The following is a 6,000-nucleotide window of genomic DNA, read 5'->3' as shown; positions in this document are numbered from 1 at the left end:
CTGGGGTGAAGAATCGCTCCTGTAAGGCAGCTGCTTCAGGGCTGTGGTTTTAGATAGTGCCATGGAATGAATGTCTGACATGAGATTCCTTGTTAACGTAGTCATATATTTAAATGACAAAAAAAAAAAAATCCAGATTGAAACAATTTTTAGACGTATGCCTGAAATTATCTTGTGTGAATTCAGTTGGAAAACACCTCTGAGACCATCGAGTCCAACCTATGACCCGACACCACCTTGTAAAGCAGACCATGCACTGAGCGCCACGTCCAGGCTACCCTTAAAAACACCTCCAGGGGACTTCACCACCTCCCTGGGCCATCCGTTCCAGTGTCTGATCACCCTTTCTGTGAAGAAATTCTTCCTAATGTCCACCCTAAATGTCCCCTAGAGTGTACTAATACCACCGCATTATGTCCTATATCCAGCCGCTCGGAGCTTTCAGCACCGTCAGTGGATCGCGGGCTTTCGGCGGCGCGGGTGAGAACGCAGCAGCAGTACGAGGGCGAGAGAAGGCAGCGTGACGGGTCCCCAGTCACCGGCTGGTCCCGGCGGGGCCCGTTCGGCCCCGGCCGGTCCCGAGCGACAGCGCAGGGAGCGCAGGAGCCGCGGCCCCCGCGGGGCTGGGCCGGCCGGTCCCGAGCGACAGCGCAGGGAGCGCAGGAGCCGCGGCCCCCGCGGGGCTGGGCCGGCCCCGCCGACCGGGGCTGCCCCGGTCCCGCCCCGGCAGCCGCCGCGCCCCGCCCCCGCCGCCATCTTTGTTGATGTGTCAGCGCGCCGGGCAGGGCGGGCGGCGGGGGGCGGGGCCGCGCTGCGCCAGCCATGGCCGCGCTGCCGCCGCTCCTGCCGCCCGAGTAGCGACCGGGTGAGGGCCCGCGCCGCAGCAAGGGCGGGCGGGTGAGTGAGTGAGTGGGTGATTGAGTGAGTGGGTGGGTGGATGCTCGGAGCTGGCGTCTCTCAGCTGCGCGGGCACTGCCGGGCTTCTCGTGGGGGCGGCTGAAAGGGACGGGACGGGAATGCCCGGCGGGCTCGGGAGGGGCCGCGGGGCCGCTGATCCGCTTCACTGTCAGCGGGTGATAAACCTTGAGGGACGCGGCTGCGGGGGCGGGGGAAGGACGGGAGGGAGGCGGAATTAGCCCGGGTGGCGAGGGGGCTCTCCCTGTGCAGGTGGCGGCACTGGGCTGGCAGAGGTCGCGCCGGGGCCGTGGGCGAGGCGCAGGAGGAGGGAGCGAGGTGCCAGCAGGGCCGGGGGATGAGGACCTGCCATAGCAACACCTTCCTGCTCAGGACCTCCGAGCGGGTAGCGCAGGCTCCTGTGCTGGCTCGCAGTCTCTTTGTTTCTGCACAGCTTTCTTCTCCGCGATATTAATTAGGTTGTGCTGTTCCATTGGCTGCGTGTTGATTTTGCTGTATGGGTAAATAATTAGATAACAAAGCCCAACAACTGTTACGATGGTTATTTTTTAGAGACTGCTGCGGTGTTGCGGTAGGGTACGTGTCCTTGTTTTTGCAGATGGTATTTGTAAAAGCTGCTTGTCCTTCTAGGTTTCAAAGAAGGACTTTAGCAAAATGATTATGATGTAGGCTTGCAGATTTTGGCTGTTGTCCCGGAAAATAGTCTGCACAGGTGAGTCTGATACATGTATACTACCAGCAAAACTCTGTGCAGACCAAAGGAGGATTTCTTAAGGGAATTGAGATCTGTGTGTAAGGTGAGAAGTATGCTATTCTGGCTTTAGTGCTGGTTTGCTTTATCCTTGTAAAACTGCTTTTTAGAAGTTAGTGTTGCAAGCAGAATGCACTAAAAATCCAGGTATGGCCACTGTCCCAATATGTTGTATAAGGAAATGGTTGAAACTGTGAGCCGCAGCTGTGTTTCTCTATGGGCAAGGAAATGTAATCACTGGCTGCTGTGAATGCTTATGTTGCCGTTGACTTTAGGGAGGAGATGGTTAAGCTCTGAAGATATGAGAAACTGAAAGTATGAAGATGTTTCAAGAGGATGTAAGATGACATTTGAAATGTCATTTGTTTTATATATAAAAAAATAACTAGTTCTATATTGCCTTTGAGCTCTTCTTTTTCTGAAAATCTTCACTCATCTGTTCTTGTCTGGTTTCAAAACAGTATTTTTCTATCATTTTATAAGACTCGATTTGGAGTTGTTGACATATGTTTGTTGGCATTGTAAGGTTCACTGTTTCAAACGATTGAGAAAAGGACTGAGGAACCAAATACAGAGAGTGGTTAATCTGGTCCTAATTAGCAGCTCTGTTTCTTAATGCTACCTGAAGCTAATACTGAATTTCCTGAAGCTGGCTTTTTAAAGAGCTGTGAAAAAATAGAAAGGCAGAAATCCAGTTTTTCTGGATTTAATAGTTTTGTTAGGCATGTTAAATTAGTAGATGTGGGTTCCAGGAGGCAATATCCTGTACTTAGTTCTGAGCTGACTTGTTCTGTACTTATTTTCCAGTTGCCAAAGACAATATTGGATAGCCTCATGGATAATACTTACCTTCAAGTCATAGTCCAAGACCCTCAAATTGAGGGTGAAAAAAAAAAATCTCATCAGAAACAGATCAGTGTCAGAACAGAGGGGAAAATCATGACCCTAATTTCAAGAAGTACATGGAATACTGATACTGTTATAATATTGTCTATAATACTTCCTCTTAGATTAAGTAATGGAAGCGACTATTCTGTAGAGCTCACAGTTGACTTTTTCACATCCTTAAAGGATTGAAGTGTTTACATGTTTTCAGGGATACTGGAGAAACTCTAGGAAAGGTTTGAAAACAGTAAACTCTACCATCCCCCCAAATGGTGTTTTTCAGTATGTAGTGTCCAAACAGACAGTAATTCCATGGCTGGAATTTTACAGCCTTTTGCATGTTCTGGAAACAACATTTGAAAAGAGCCATTGGAAGGACATGCTGCAATCTCCAGTGCCAAATATTCCAAGATTGATATGTTACCAATGACACGATAGTACAGGATTGTAAGAAGGTCTGCCAGAGCTCTGGCTTCTGTAGTGTGAACAGGAGTTATGGCTCTGTTATAGGTGTAGAAGAGCTGTCATAAAATGTATGCTTTGTCCAGGTTGTGTAGTCAGAAACTTGATTTCTTCCCCTCCCTTAACACATTCTTCTTTGTACAGGTGATGTTATCAGTGTCAGGCGGTGAATGCAAACAGGGTTCTAGTAAGGACAGAGCTGCTCCTGGCCTTGTTGTAAGCAGAACTGAAGGCAGGGTGTTAAAACCTGAAAGGTGACAGTAGTGCTATTGCTGGCATTGCATTCTTTGGTTGCTGACTTAGAGACTCATTTTATTGACTTGGAATAGGAGTTCTTCTGTGCTGAAGACACACAGAAGATTACAAGTCTGTGTGCAAACCCTGAAGTATCCAAGCCTCATGTGACGTTCACAGTAAAAGGATGTTGTAGCTAACGTGTTGTTTTCCCCTGATACATGTTGGGGCTCCTATGACAAAAAAACCCCAACACTTTCAAGGTGTACCCCATGACTTGTGTTATGATGGGAGCAAACCAGCCTTACTTGGTAAACCTTAACTGATGTACTTTTTTTGGAGTCATGCTCTGGAGTTGACTCCAGACAAAGAGTTAATGTGACCATAATATTAACCATATGCATGAGTTTGATAGAACACCTGATGCTGCCTTGAAGGAATTGTACATTTCTGTTCACCTATCTAACTTGTGATATAAGCAAAGGAGAGCAAGTACAAAGTTTGAGTAAACCTTGTATTCCAAAGTACTTGTCTCATGTTCAAAGAATTGATAGAAACGCTGAGCTTTGCACCTTGGCACTGTCATTGGTGTTTAATGAAGTCACATTAAAACCTGAGAAGAATAATTGAGCTGAAGTGTTAAACTGATAAAAGCAATGAAATCCTGGAGTACCCACTGGATACAGTCACTGTTCCACTCCTTCCCTTGGAGCATGTGAATCAAAGTAGGTCTTTGTGTGAGTTGAGTCAGAAGCTGTGTCAAGTTCTTCCTGGGCTGGAGGACTCCATGTCCCAGTGTACAGCCAGCTTTTCCACTTTGACTTGATCTTGGACAAAAGTGAATTAATATTGGGATACCTAGCGTGGGTGGAACTCTGGTATGTTTCTTTTGCTTCCTGTATGTGCTGTCTCTAAATACAGGATGACTGGGAGTGTGTGAGACCTCATGGCCACCCTCTTTTTTGTATGGAGTACAAGGTGATCAACATCATCCCTTCTTCAGCTTAAGAATTCTGTCTTTTTCTTAGGCAGTGTAATGCTTTCCAATCCAGTTCATATCCTTTTAATGTGTTTCATAACTTGGGTAGCTTGCTACTCTTGCTACTATTATTGTTGGATGTAGAATTGTGAGCAAATATATAAACTTGAAGCCTGAAGGACTTTGAAATTAATCTTACATTAGATTATGTAAAATACCTGGGTTTTTTGGAGGTTTTTATCCCAGTCCCTTTCAGTTTAGTTCAAACCTTTGATTTGTCTCTCTACACAGCTGCTATACAGTAGAGCTGCATTTTGTATCTTAGGTAAGCCAGAATTTCTTTAGCAGAATCCTTTTTTTTTTTTTTTTTAAACAAACTTCAGTGGAAAACAGAGTTATCTCTAGTACTTGAGCTTCCCTGTTCTGCAGTGTTACCTGGTGATGTAATGCTTAGTGTGAGAAAGCCATTTGTGACAGAGTTCTTGTGAAAGATACCATGCAAAACACAGGTAAGCTGGGTATTAACTGGAAACAATAGGAAAGTGTGTTTTGCTGATCACTGTGTTGACTAGTAGACAGTAGCTATGGAAAAAACTAGCCTTAGGAAAAAGAAACCAAAAACTTCACCCAGCAAGTGAAGTAGAAAGGTATGGTCAGTCTGTCCAGATCAGTTTAAGTAAAAGTATTATTAGGATTACAGTGAGCTAAAACAAACTATAAAACTTCTCTTCAATTTTGTTTTTAGTCTTGTCATGTAAAATTGTTACCAAGAGTTCTGATGCAATGACAGGTTGGCACTGACTCAGAAAAGCATTTTAATTTACTTAAGCAATGATTATTGTGTAAAAAAGAAGTGAAAAGTTCTTGAAGAGAGGCTTTTTGGGTTTTGCAATAACACAACTGTAAGAAGCTAGAAATGTTTTCGTACCCCAGAGTTACTAAGAAATCTTGTTGGGTTGTCATTATACACTTGGTGGCACATAAACTGTCTAACGGGTTCATCTCTCACCTGAGTGTAATAGGTTGGAAATTGAATTAAAATGGCAACTGATTCTAACTGCTGTGTGGCTGTTAATGCTTACTTCAATATCTCTGGCTTAGGATAATGTCTTTAAGGATAATAGAAAGTACTTTATTTTTCTGTTGTGATTCATTCTGTTGTGTTTCTAATGGAATATTTTATAGCATGATAGCTAAAGGAGATGAACAGACCCTTGTGGAACAAACTGTTCAGTTAAGTTTTGTTTCTAATAAATGCTGGGGCATTTGTGAAGCTTTTTTACATTGGGTTGCTGGTTGCTTCATATATATGTGTGTGACTTGTCAAGAAAACTCTACAAATCATTATTCTCTTCAGTATTCTTCAGCCAATAAATCCTGTTAAGTCTTTGAAATACAAAGTCCATCTCCGATGTTTCACTGGATTATACTGCATCTCACATTAACTCTTGAATTTGCAATTGAACTGGCTAAAGCACTTGTACTCTCCCTTTTTGTTGCTCAGGAACCTGCAAGAGGGGAGGGGATGTGTGACTGACCCATTCAAATGGTGCTCACGTGCAGTTTTTGCTTTTAGTAGGGTCTTCTGGTGAGCATCAGAGCTTTATCATGAAAGTCTTTTGACTGTTGACATTTCAGTCTTATGTCACTTCATTTTGTAGATGCATGAGTGGAAATGTAAGGCACTATAAAACAATCTGTTTAGCAGAGCCTTTAGTCTATGCTGCAGTGATTGGGAAAGAACCAACCTATTATTGCACTATAAATGATAAAT

The 6,000-nt window shown here is 44.4% G+C and overlaps 1 protein-coding gene across 2 annotated transcripts in view; it reads left to right on the top strand.

The window, feature by feature from the left end:
* The first annotated feature begins 753 nt into the window (after positions 1–753).
* CCDC186 (coiled-coil domain containing 186) overlaps positions 754–6,000 on the top strand; it is a 35,513-nt gene continuing 30,266 nt past the window's right edge. Inside the window, exon 1 of one of the 2 annotated variants that reach the window (XM_005520759.3) lies at positions 754–865. The gene's annotated coding sequence lies outside the window, so the exon portion shown is untranslated. Of the gene's footprint in view, positions 898–6,000 lie in introns of both variants that reach the window. The other variant, XM_014250436.2, reaches the window with a different exon arrangement.

The sequence above is a fragment of the Pseudopodoces humilis genome, chromosome 9 (assembly GCF_049639895.1).
Source record: "Pseudopodoces humilis isolate 2021_Gansu_Grassland_sample_001 chromosome 9, ASM4963989v1, whole genome shotgun sequence".
Taxonomy (NCBI): domain Eukaryota; kingdom Metazoa; phylum Chordata; class Aves; order Passeriformes; family Paridae; genus Pseudopodoces; species Pseudopodoces humilis.
This window is presented reverse-complemented; position numbering and strand designations above follow the sequence as displayed.